General features: G+C 37.8%; 1 long non-coding RNA gene across 1 annotated transcript; it reads right to left on the reverse strand.

The window, feature by feature from the left end:
- Positions 1-357: 357 nt before the first annotated feature.
- Positions 358-11,807, reverse strand: LOC127508582 (uncharacterized). The gene is made up of 7 exons (XR_007928843.1): positions 11,490-11,807; positions 10,881-10,965; positions 7,995-8,272; positions 5,317-6,231; positions 3,912-3,949; positions 3,597-3,822; positions 358-1,289 (listed from the first exon to the last, which is right to left on the reverse strand). It is a non-coding gene; the product is annotated as an uncharacterized LOC127508582 (long non-coding RNA).

Consider the following 11,807-nt stretch of genomic DNA (forward strand, 5'->3'; position numbering starts at 1 on the left):
GTCCCTAGGACAGGCTTGAGAACCATTGCCCTAGTGCATAAAACAACATTCATAAAGACATGGTTGGATGAAGAAGAACTTGAGAGCCCTGACCTCAACTCCATCCAACACCTTTGAGATGAACTGGAATGGCGATTTTGAGCCAGGCCTTCTCATCCAACACCAGTGCTTGACCTCATAAACGCTCTACTGGATGAATGGGCAAAAATTCCCACTGAAACACTCCAAAATCTTGTGGAAGGCCTAAATAGATAGAAAGTCTGTCTATCTATCAAATTTCAAGTATTTCAAAACCTTCAAGGTTGTGTCAAGTCAACATTCAAAAAAGGTTTTCTAGCTAAAAATTAGTCATATGAATTTCTTTGAACATCAGCTTTATTCTTTACACTCAAATCTATTTGAATCACAATTCTGCATCATCCTTAAACATAACAGAACCATCTTATCAATATTTCAAATCCATCCTTTATGTTTCATTACATCAGGACGTTTGTCTGTGGTGGTTTTACACATGCTGTACTTTCCCAAAACCACCACTTAGTGTTTACTAGAGTTGAAGGGAGGTGACTTTACATGTTTGATGAAGATGACTAGTCTTTGGCCAGATAACCCATTAACACACTTAGCAAAAGGAGGCAATGGGTGGCGATGGCTGAATTTAACCGTTTGTTCTGTTCAGACCTGGCCCTCGCCGTGCTGTTTATCAGGGCGTTGCTGAAACGTTCGAGTCCCGCAGTTCCTCAATGCCTGATACTAACCAACAGTCACACCTTCATCCAGGAGATCAGAGAGGGAGCGTCTACCACGGACTGAAATGAGTCTTCACTTCTCATATTAGTCACCACTCATCCATGAGCTGCAGAGAGAGAACAATTCAAACTTCTAAAGTTACCTGTGTGCAAACAACTTCATGTTTTAAAACAAAACCTCTAACAAAGTTTGCGCATGCTTAGATGTTCTGGACTGGCTTATTCTGTGATGCTATGGTGCATTTTTATAGTGCTGTCTTCATCCAGCAAGTACAATTATGAAGACAAATGCTTTGGGATTTTTTCTACAACACAACCAGTTCTTTTTTTCACCAGAAAAGTGATCTTATTCTTCAATTACAAAAGCATTCCAGAGAGACTGGTGCATTGTGGGTGTCCATTACGCCCCAGCGGGCATCAGTGGGCGGCCGTCTTTGTAGGTCTCTGGATTAAGGGTGCGGTCAGATGGCAGATTCAGAGTCAGCGCTTGGGAACTGGATGGCTGCCCGCGGAGAGAGTTAACGCTTTGGGTAAAAGTGCCTGTGAAATTAATATATGTAAATGTTAGATGCAAATGAGTGTCTGTGCAAAATTCAATGCCATGGTGCTTGGATTTTTAGCATGCAGTTTTATTTTAAATCGATTAAACATTGTACATGCACTTTTGTTCAAATGCAACATTTTGCATACAAAAATAAAACAGAAAAAAAAGAACAAGAAAAGAGAAAAACCTCTACAAGAATTAAATGAAATGTAAATAAAGCTCACAAACCTTTCTCATTTAAAAAAGTCTCTAATGTACAGCCTTACTTCTGTCAACAAAACTATACAGTTGTTTTTTATTAGTAAACTTGCATTTATGCATGTGAAATATGGTAAAAAATGTAAGTAAATTAAATAAATAAATTGACTTTTTTATGCTCCTTGGAATAATCATGCTGCTCTGCAGTTTCTAGGACAGATGGATGGTTGCTAGGTGGTTGCTTAGGTGTTTAAGTGGTTTTAGCATGTTGCTAGGGTGTTCTGGCTGGTCGTAAGGTGCTTGCATATACGAGTGTAAAGTTGAAAACTCGCAAGCCTGATAACTTAGTAAAGTAGTTTTGAGAACAGATGCTTGTCATTAATGAAAGCAGCTTATTCACACTACACAAATGACTGTACAAACTCTGTGTATGTGTGTGAGTGTGTATATGAGTGTGTGTGTGTGTGTGTGTGTGTATATATATATATACATACACCGATCAGGTATAACATTATGAGCACTGACAGGTGAAGGGAATAACACTGATTATCTCTTCATCACGGCACCTGTTAGTGGGTGGGATATATTAGGCAGCAAGTGAACATTTTGTCCTCAAAGTTGATGTTTTAGAAGCAGGAAAAACGGGCAAGCGTAAGGATTTGAGCGAGTTTGACAAGGGTCCAAATTGTGATGGCTAGACAACTGGGTCAGAGCATCTCCAAAACTGCAGCTCTTGTGGGGTGTTCCCGGTCTGCAGTGGTCAGTATCTATCAAAAGTGGTCCAAGGAAGGAATAGTGGTGAACCGGCGACAGGGTCATGGGCGGCCAAGGCTCATTGATGCACGTGGGGAGTGAAGGCTGGGCCGTGTGGTCCGATCCAACAGATGAGCTACTGTAGCTCAAACTGCTCAAGAAGTTAATGCTGGTTCTGATGGAAAGGTGTCAGAATACACAATACATTGCAGTTTGTTGCATATGGAGCTGCATAGCTGCAGACCAGTCAGGGTGCCCATGCTGACCTCTGTCCACCGCCGAAAGCGCCAAAAGTGGACACGTGAGCATCAGAACTGGACCACGGAGCAATGGAAGAAGGTGAACTATGGGAAGAAGGCAAGCCGGCAGAGGCAGTGTGATGCTTTGGGCAATGTTCTGCTGGGAAACCTTGGGTCCTGCCATCCATGTGGATGTTACTTTGACACGTACCACCTACCTAAGCATTGTTGCAGACCATGTACACCCTTTCATGGAAACTTTATTCCCTGGTGGCTGTGGCCTCTTTCAGCAGGATAATGCGCCCTGCCACAAAGCAAAAATGATTCAGGAATGGTTTGAGGAGCACAACGAGTTTGAGGTGTTGACTTGGCCTCCAAATTCCTCAGATCTCAATCCAATCGAGAATCTGTGGGATGTGCTGAACAAACAAGTTTAATCCATGGAGGCTCCACCTCGCAACTTACAGGACTTAAAGGATCTGCTGCTAACATCTTGGTGCCAGATACCATCGGTATCGGTGATCGGTGTGTGTGTATATATATATATATATATATATATATATATATAGACTGTGATCAAATGTTCCCACAAGGATAGTAATGGCAGTAAATTTTGGGGACATTTTTTGGTCCCCATGAGGAAAACATGTTTTTTGAAAATGTGAAAATGCAGAAAGTTTTCTGCGATTGGTAGGCTTAGGGGTAGTGTTAGTTTGTTAGTGTTATGTCTATGGAAAGTCCCTATAAAACATGATAACCCAACATATATATATGTGTGTGTGTGTGTGTTCTCAATTCTAAGGGACGGAGAGTCTCAGATTAGATCAAAAGCAACTGAAATAAGCCGTTTGAGTTCACTGGAACCAGAGGATGATCTCACCCGTATATTCATTTGTTCACTTTCTCAGTTTGGTGAGACACTGAAATATGTAAGAGAGCTTATGATTTATTTAATTATTTATTGACTGCCAGTATAAAAACATGCATGCATGTCAGAACTACACTTTACGTATTAATACCTATGAAACTAACAAGATCATGTTGGACAGAGATAAAAAAGAAAAAAAAGAGCTGTGTGTGTGTGTGAGAGTTCATCTGTGAGTTTTTCTTCACCTGATGACCTCTGCACTGCCAAAGACGAATCCTCAAAGTCTGAGCACAGGTCACTGCAGTTGTGTGATGCATCGATCGACTATTTCTGTTCTCCTGCCGTCTCAAAGAGCTGGCACACGTTCAGACGGCTTCACCAAGAGAGGCAGGAATCAGTTTCCACTAACCCTCCTGGTCGTATCTGAGACAAAAGAATCTCTCGGAATTCTGGGATTACGGGTCACCGCCACTGAAAAGTATTAGGTGGGCGGTTTTGACACAGATGTCTTAAAAAGATAGATCACCCAAAAATGAAACTATCAATTATCATTTACTCACCTCATGTTGTTCCAAACCGGTTTGACTTTTTTTTTCTTCTGTGGAACATAAAAGGAGATGTTTGGTATTAAAATTTCCTGATAATTTACTCACCCCCATGTTATCCAAGATGTTTATGTCTTTCTTTCTTCAGTTGAAAAGAAATGAAGGTTTTTGAGAAAAACATTCCAGGATTTTTCTCCATATAGTGGACTTCACTGGGGTTCAACGGGTTGAAGGTCCAAATTGCATTTTCAGTGCAGCTTCAAAGGGCTCTAGACGATCTCAGACGAGGAATAAGAGTCTTATCTAGCGAAACGATCGGCCATTTTCTAAAAAAGATAAAAATCATATACTTCTTAACCTCAAATGCACATCTTGCACTGCTCTGCGATGCACATGCTTGACAGAATCACGTTGGAAAGGTCACGCGTCAAAACCTCCATCACATTTTCTCCTCCAACTTCAAAATCACCCGACATCATTGTTTTACCTTTTTTTTGTAAAGGGCGTTTGACTTAGTCTTTGCACATTCACTTTGTAGACACTGGATCGGTACTTCCGCCTACGTCACGTGTGACCTTTCCAACGTGATTACGTAATTCGTGGCGCATCGCAGAGCAGTGCAAGATGAGCATTTGTGGTTAAAAAGTATATGATTTTGATCTTTTTTAGAAAATGACAGATCGTTTCTCTAGATAAGACCCTTATTCCTTGTCTGGGATCGTGTAGAGCTCATTGAAGCTGCATTGAAACTGCAGTTTGGACCTTCAACCCGTTGAACCCCAGCGAAGTCCACTATATGGAGAAAAATCCTGGAATGTTTTCCTCAAAAACCTTCATTTCTTTTCCACTGAAGAAAGAAAGACATAAACATCTTGGATGACATGGGAGTGAGTCAGGAAATTTGAAATCTGAAGTGAACTAATGCTTTAAGCCAGTTTATGGACTCACTATGCATCCCAGTTTGCATACTAAATATGTAAGATGATAATCATTGTGTCTCAAATCATAGTACGTTGAAAATAAACCTCAAAGTGTGATTCCAAGCATTTTATTTGCATTAATTATGGCTCAAAATTCTTTTAAATATCTGAATGTTCTCTTTCAACTTTATCGGCAGTATAAAAATAGCAAAAAAAGTTCCAAAGAATACATGAAAAAATAATGATTTTCAAACAGGTTTCCTCAAACACTCCTCTAGATGTGTGGCTGCCATTGATTGGTCAGTCGAAAAGATAGTCCCGCCCCAAAACTCACCCCATTGGTTGATTCAGAATTTGTCATGTTGGGCCACTCAAACTAACAGATCAATGTTCTGAAAGTGTCACAGTGTTTCAATCTTCACGTTTCAAACGACCAATGGCTATAATCTGATTAAAAGGACACACCACAAACTACCTGAGCAGACGCAGACATTACTGACATTATTGTGTGTGCGTGTGTTGCTCTGGGCAGAGGTGTTGCTCATGTAAACTGCTCCACGGAGTGCCGATCTGTGTCCAAACATGTTGAAGAAATGCCTTTATTCCACGGTCTGGTGGTGAGCACTGTCTGGAAAACATCTCACACAGTCTAAAAATAATGGTTCTTATTGTTCTTTAGGTTCAGCAGAACATTCTTCATATCAAAAAACATTTTTGGCTGTTCAGGGTTCTTGAGCTGCTATATGAATATCATTAAATGTTTTCAAGGTCCAGTGCGTTGGTTTCTGTGTTCTTTAAACCACCAGATTATACATGATATCTAAAGAACTAGAGAATAAAAAGATCTTATAAACTATGGAAAAAGGTTTTAATATCACAGCAGACTGATAAAAACACATGTGTGCTGTTTTTAGCTGCAGGATGTGTGAGTATGTTCACTGTCTGGCTTTCTTGAGCTTCATCATCATAATCATTTCTCTCTTTCGTAATCAGTTCTTCATCATCGTTCATTATCTCAACCTCTAGATGAACCATGACATCAGATTCTGCATTAAGGTCGTGACCCCTCATTCCCTCTGACACATTGGGATTCCCTCCCTGAACTGAGAATCCATGAGAAAGCGAGAAGAATCAGAAAGATTGTATCCTGTGATATGTGGCCTGTTTGTATTGGACTCCATTAATGTGTTGCGTTCACTGGTAATTTGCTGCAGCTTATGATATTGAACTTCAGACTGATGCTTTTTTAATGACCATAAATCTAGATCAGACACCTTCTGATGACACTTACCGGAATAAATGGATGATTCCTTAGTCTGGAATGATCACCTGTCACAGAGATCTCGGAATGATCAATTATCCTTCATACTGCCTTCAGGCTCTCAGACAGACAGAGATCAGCTCTGTTCCAAACCCTACAGTCAAACACACACAACGCTTCTGCCTTTAAAAACGAGAGAGGCGGTAGAAATAAAAAATGAAAAAAAAAGGACTTTTAACATGAGCACTGTTTTTATCGTGGGCAATACGCTGCAAAAAACGCGAGCGCAACGGTCAAAAACAAATGGAAAAGCAGCGCATGCCCACTATGTGTCCAGAATGCGTTTTTTGCATTTAAAAAAATGCGAGACTCGGGGCAGTGGAATGGGTTGGAAAAACTTTTTGTTTTACATTTGAACTTGAGCGCCTAGAATGCTAAATGCATGAGACGCATGCACAACTGTTAAGATGTATGGAAGCTTGTTTCCGCCACTAAATAAAAAAATAAACACTTTTTATCTCACAATTCTGACTTTATATCTCTCAATTCTGACTTTATATCAATTCTGACTTTATAACTCTCAATTCTGACTTTATAACTCTCAATTCTGACTTTATAACTCAATTCTGACTTTATATCTCACAATTCTGACTTTATAACTCATAATTCTGACTTTATTTCACACAATTCTGACTTAATATCAATTCTGACTTCATATCAATTCTGACTTTATATCTCACAATTCTGACTTTATTTCACACAATTCTGACTTTATATCTTGCAATTCTGACTTTATATCATGCAATTCTGACTTCATATCATGCAATTCTGACTTTATAACTCACAATTCTGAGTTTATATCTCACAATTCTGACTTTTTCACTCAATTCTGACTTTATAACTCACAATTCTGACTTTATATCACGCAATTCTGACTTTATATTACACAATTCTGAGAAATAAGTCAGAATTATGAGATAAAAAAGTCGCAATTACCTGTTTAATTCTATATTTCATGGCTGAAACAAGCTTCCATAAATTAGGCCTATACTGTATATAAAATCACAGAATAATAAATGGTGGAAAAAAAAAGAAAAAAAAAAGAAAAAAGTTCTGTGTGAACGCCCACTTGTGCTCGGGTCTTTTGCAGGTTTCACGCATTATGGCCTTCAACTTTTTAAAAACACGTCTCGAGACCTTTTGGGGTTTTTTTTTTTTTTTAAATTCCACTGCTTTCCATCTCTTGTTTCCATCTCTCACACGCAGACATGCTCCGAATTCGCTCCAATTTAAAAAAAAAAAAAAAAATGGTTTGTAAGCTCATCCAGAACTAAGATAGGCTAATATCCAACAGACAAATGAAATGATATAATTATAACTATATTGTTTATTGTTTTTGTTTGTTTGTTTTTTTACAGCGATGGCGTACAATAGAAGAATAGAACCTTTCTGTGAACATTTCTTAAAAGAACCATTTTTCTTAGTGTGAAGAACATTTTAAAATTCTAAATAACCCTTTTTCACCATAAAGAACCTTTTGTGCATTTGAATGATTCTATGGATGTTAAAGGTTCTATATGGAACCATCAATGCCAATAATAACCTTTATTTTGAAGTTTTGCATTGTTAGCTTTCCAGCATACAAAATTGAAACTCTATTGGAATCATTTACAAGTCCACTTGAGTTACTTGATGAGCACTATTTAAATGGCACATAAAGTTGCTGCCTATCTAGAGCATTTCAGATCAGTCACTTCAGTTAGTGCCTATATAGACACCACTAGGGTTTAAAACGAGAAAGAAAGCTGGTGAGATGGACATTGCTCATCATTATCAGACTGGTAATTGCTCTGTTTCTGTGGTCACATTCAGAATATGAAGCTCATGACAGGTCAGTGTATTTCTGTCCTTACAAACCCTCTTCTGTGTGTGAGTTCCAGTGAAGCGTTCACTCTTTGGATCTCTCCAGCCCTCCGTCTGTCTGCTTGGCTGCCAGCCCTTGTTTTTCTGCTGACTGCTCGTTTAGCATCCAGCCCTCTTCAGCGCCTCTCCAGCAAACATCTTGTGTTTTTCTGCTGACACAGAGGCTGAGGGGAGACCTGCGATTGTCTGCGCTCGCTGACCCCTGATTGGCCCTGACACCAGAGGTGAACGTGAGTCACCATCATCACGTGACCAATGAGACGCCTGTTCTCCTGATAAACAGAGAGAGACACACACACAATACAGTGGTTGTTTAAAGGTCAAGTCACTGGCACCTTGAGGAATATGATATTTACTGCTAAAACTAAATATTTTACACTACCGTTCAAAAGTTTGGGATCATTTTTAAAAAATAAATTAAAAGAAAAATGCGACAAATTTCCATTATGAAATTATTTTCATAACAATTGCATACATTTATTCATACTCTTTGATGATGGCATATAGTCTGAAGGTTTAAAATAGTTTTAAAAGCTTGAATTTTAAAGGTTTTCCTTAGAAATACAAAGTCAGAAAAAGTCATACAGACCAACAAAAACTCAAAAAGACAGACCAGATCAGGCTCATCAGGCACTGGACCTCATCACACAGCTATAGGAAACAACATCAAAAAACCCACTAGACCTTTATGAAACCATTAAGAGCTTCCATTGTTTGCTAACATGTCACTAACATGTTTCAGCACGTTTCTAGCATGTGTGTTTGTAGCATGATTTAACATGTTGTTGAACTGTTTGTAACATATTTTAGCATTTTGCTAACACTTTTAGCCTTTTGCTAACATGTTTAACATGCTGCGAGCATGTTTTCAACGTTTTAGTACACCGCTAGCATGTTTTAACAAGCTGCTAACATGTTAATAGCATGTTTTATAACGCTGCTAACATGTTTTATCGCACTGCTAACATATTTGTAGCATGTTATAATACATTGCTAGCATGTTTTAGCATGCTGTTAACATGGTAATATCATGTTTTATCATGCTGCTAGCATGTTTTACAACACTGTTAGCATGTTTCTAGCATATTGCTAACATGTTTTAGCATGCTGCTAGCATGTTTCCAGCGTTTTAGCATATTGCTGGCATGTATTAGCATGCTGATGATAACATGTTTTAGCATTCTGCTAACATGTTTCTAGAATGTTTTAGCACATTGCTATCATGTTTTAACACGCTGCTAACATGTTTTTGTGTGTTTGTAGCATAATTTAACATGTTAAAATGTTTGTAACTGTTTTAGCATTTTGCTAACACTTTTAGCCTGCGGCTAACATGTATATAACATGTATAGCATGCTGCTAGCATGTTTCCAGCATTTTAATACACTGCTAGCATGTTTTAGCATGCTGCTAACGTGTTAATAGCATGTTTTATCACACTGCTAGCATGGTTTATCACACTGCTAACATGTTTCTACCATGTTATAGCACGTTGCTAACATGTTTAACATGCTGCTAGCATGTTTCCAACATTTTAGTACATTGCTAGTATGTTTTAGCATGCTGCTAACATGTTAATAGCATGTTTTATCACACTGATAGCATGTTTCTAGCATGTTATAGCATGTTGCTAACATGTTTTAACACTTTTAGCATGTTTCCAACATTTTAGTACATTACTAACATGTTTTAGCATGCTGCTAACGTTAATAGCATGTTTTATCATGCTGCTAGCATGTTTTATCACACTGCTAACAAGTTTCTAGCATGTTATAACATGTTGCTAACATGTTTTAACATGCTGTAAGCATGTTTCTAACATTTTAGCACATTGCTTGCATGTATTAGCATACTGATTATAGTATGTTTTAGCATGCTGCTAACATGTTTCTAGAATATTTTATCACATTGCTAGCATGTTTTATCACGCTGCTAACATGTTTCTAGCATGTTTAACATGTTAACATCATGTTTCCATAAGTATGAGATCTGACCGCACACTTTTTTTTATTATCCAACATTTCGGTACAAAGCCTTTGTCATGGTTCAACAAAGGCTTTGTACCGAAACGTTGGATAATAAAAAAAATGTGTGCGGTCAGATCTCATACTTCTAGATTTAAGTCTCTTGACCTGCACCTTGGACGGTGTGCGTTTGTCCATGTCTTTTTTGATAACATCATGTTTCCAACATTTTAGTATACTACTGGCATGTTTTAGCATGCTGTTAACATGTTTCAAACGTTTTAGTATACTGATAGCATGTTTTAGCATTCTGTTAACATGTTTCTAGCATATTATAACACGTTGCTAACATGTTTTAGCACACTACTAGTATTTTTCCGTTTTAGCACATTGTTAGCATGTATTAGTATACTGATGATAGCATGTTTTAGCATTCTGATAAAATGTTTCTTGAATGTTTTAGCACATTGCTAGCATGATCTTAGCATGTTTAATACATTGCTATTATGTTGTGATATGCTACATAAATGAGTTCACTCAACATTGATTACTTAGAAAAACATGTAACACCAACAGATTCTGTTTTTATGTATAGGCCTATTTAGGTATATAACAAGGGTTTTCTTGTTAATTTCACATAAAATTCAAGTTAAAGTACATAAAAGTTGAATTAACTTAAGAAGCGTGATGCAAAAATGGTGCATGTATATTTCAAGTAAATCCAGCACATCATTTTAATCAGTGCAGTTTATGTGAGATTCAACCCGTTACATTTTTGCGAATTAAAAGTAATTGTTTGTATATTTAAATAAGAGTATTTAGGAATGAGATCTATTTCATTGTGTTTTGAGCAGCATGTTGCACTGCCTCACACACACACACAAACACACACAGTCTCTCTCTCTCCCACTCTTACCGTAAATGTGATCTGGCCTCAGGCAGATCTCGCTCACATGGAGGATCATCTTACATTATTTTTACTGGCTCGTATCCATGTGAACCTAAACACACACACATGCACAGTGAAGAAACACACACACACACACACACACACACGATTGAGAGTGATGATTATTATTAACTATAATGAACAGTTATAAAAAATACATGTCTAAAGTATAGGGAAAATGTGTTTTTGCGTAAAAGTGATTGAAAAAAGAGCAAAGTTGGCATGTTTTGGGCAGAATGAGACCTCCTGCTCTTCATCTGAATAAAACAAATGTTCAGCCAGAGAACTGCATGTACCAACCGCCCGTGATCCAGGTAAACAACAACAACACACTGACCTTGGCCTCATGACACACACACACACACACACACACACACATACACAGGTGAATGTATCTGAGTGAGATTTTTCATGTTATTTCTGCCACTGCTGTGCCAGTGTCCTCTCCTCATGGCACAGTGCCACACACACACACACACACACACACACACACACACACACACACACACACACTGCCCACTCCAGTCAGTGTTACTGTAAACATCCAACCTCCCCTGCAAAACTACTGAAATTCACCTCAATGTCACAACAGCCTGACAAAGTCACACTTATCCAGAAAAACACTAAAATTAAAAAAGCAGAAATCAGTTTCCAGACACAGAACATTTCTTAATAAACAACACATAACCATGTGTCAGAGCGATTTTTGAGACTTTATGTGCTCTAACTTTACCATACTGAGCGAAACCCGCATATTAAATCAGAAATTAATCAAATAAATAAACAATAAATAAACAAATGTTTTTTATAAAAATATATACATATTTTTTTAAATGTTGTTTTATATTTAATAAAACATTTATTAATAATTATTATCAATAATAAATATATATT

This window comes from Ctenopharyngodon idella, chromosome 3 (assembly GCF_019924925.1).
Source record: "Ctenopharyngodon idella isolate HZGC_01 chromosome 3, HZGC01, whole genome shotgun sequence".
NCBI classification, from domain to species: domain Eukaryota; kingdom Metazoa; phylum Chordata; class Actinopteri; order Cypriniformes; family Xenocyprididae; genus Ctenopharyngodon; species Ctenopharyngodon idella.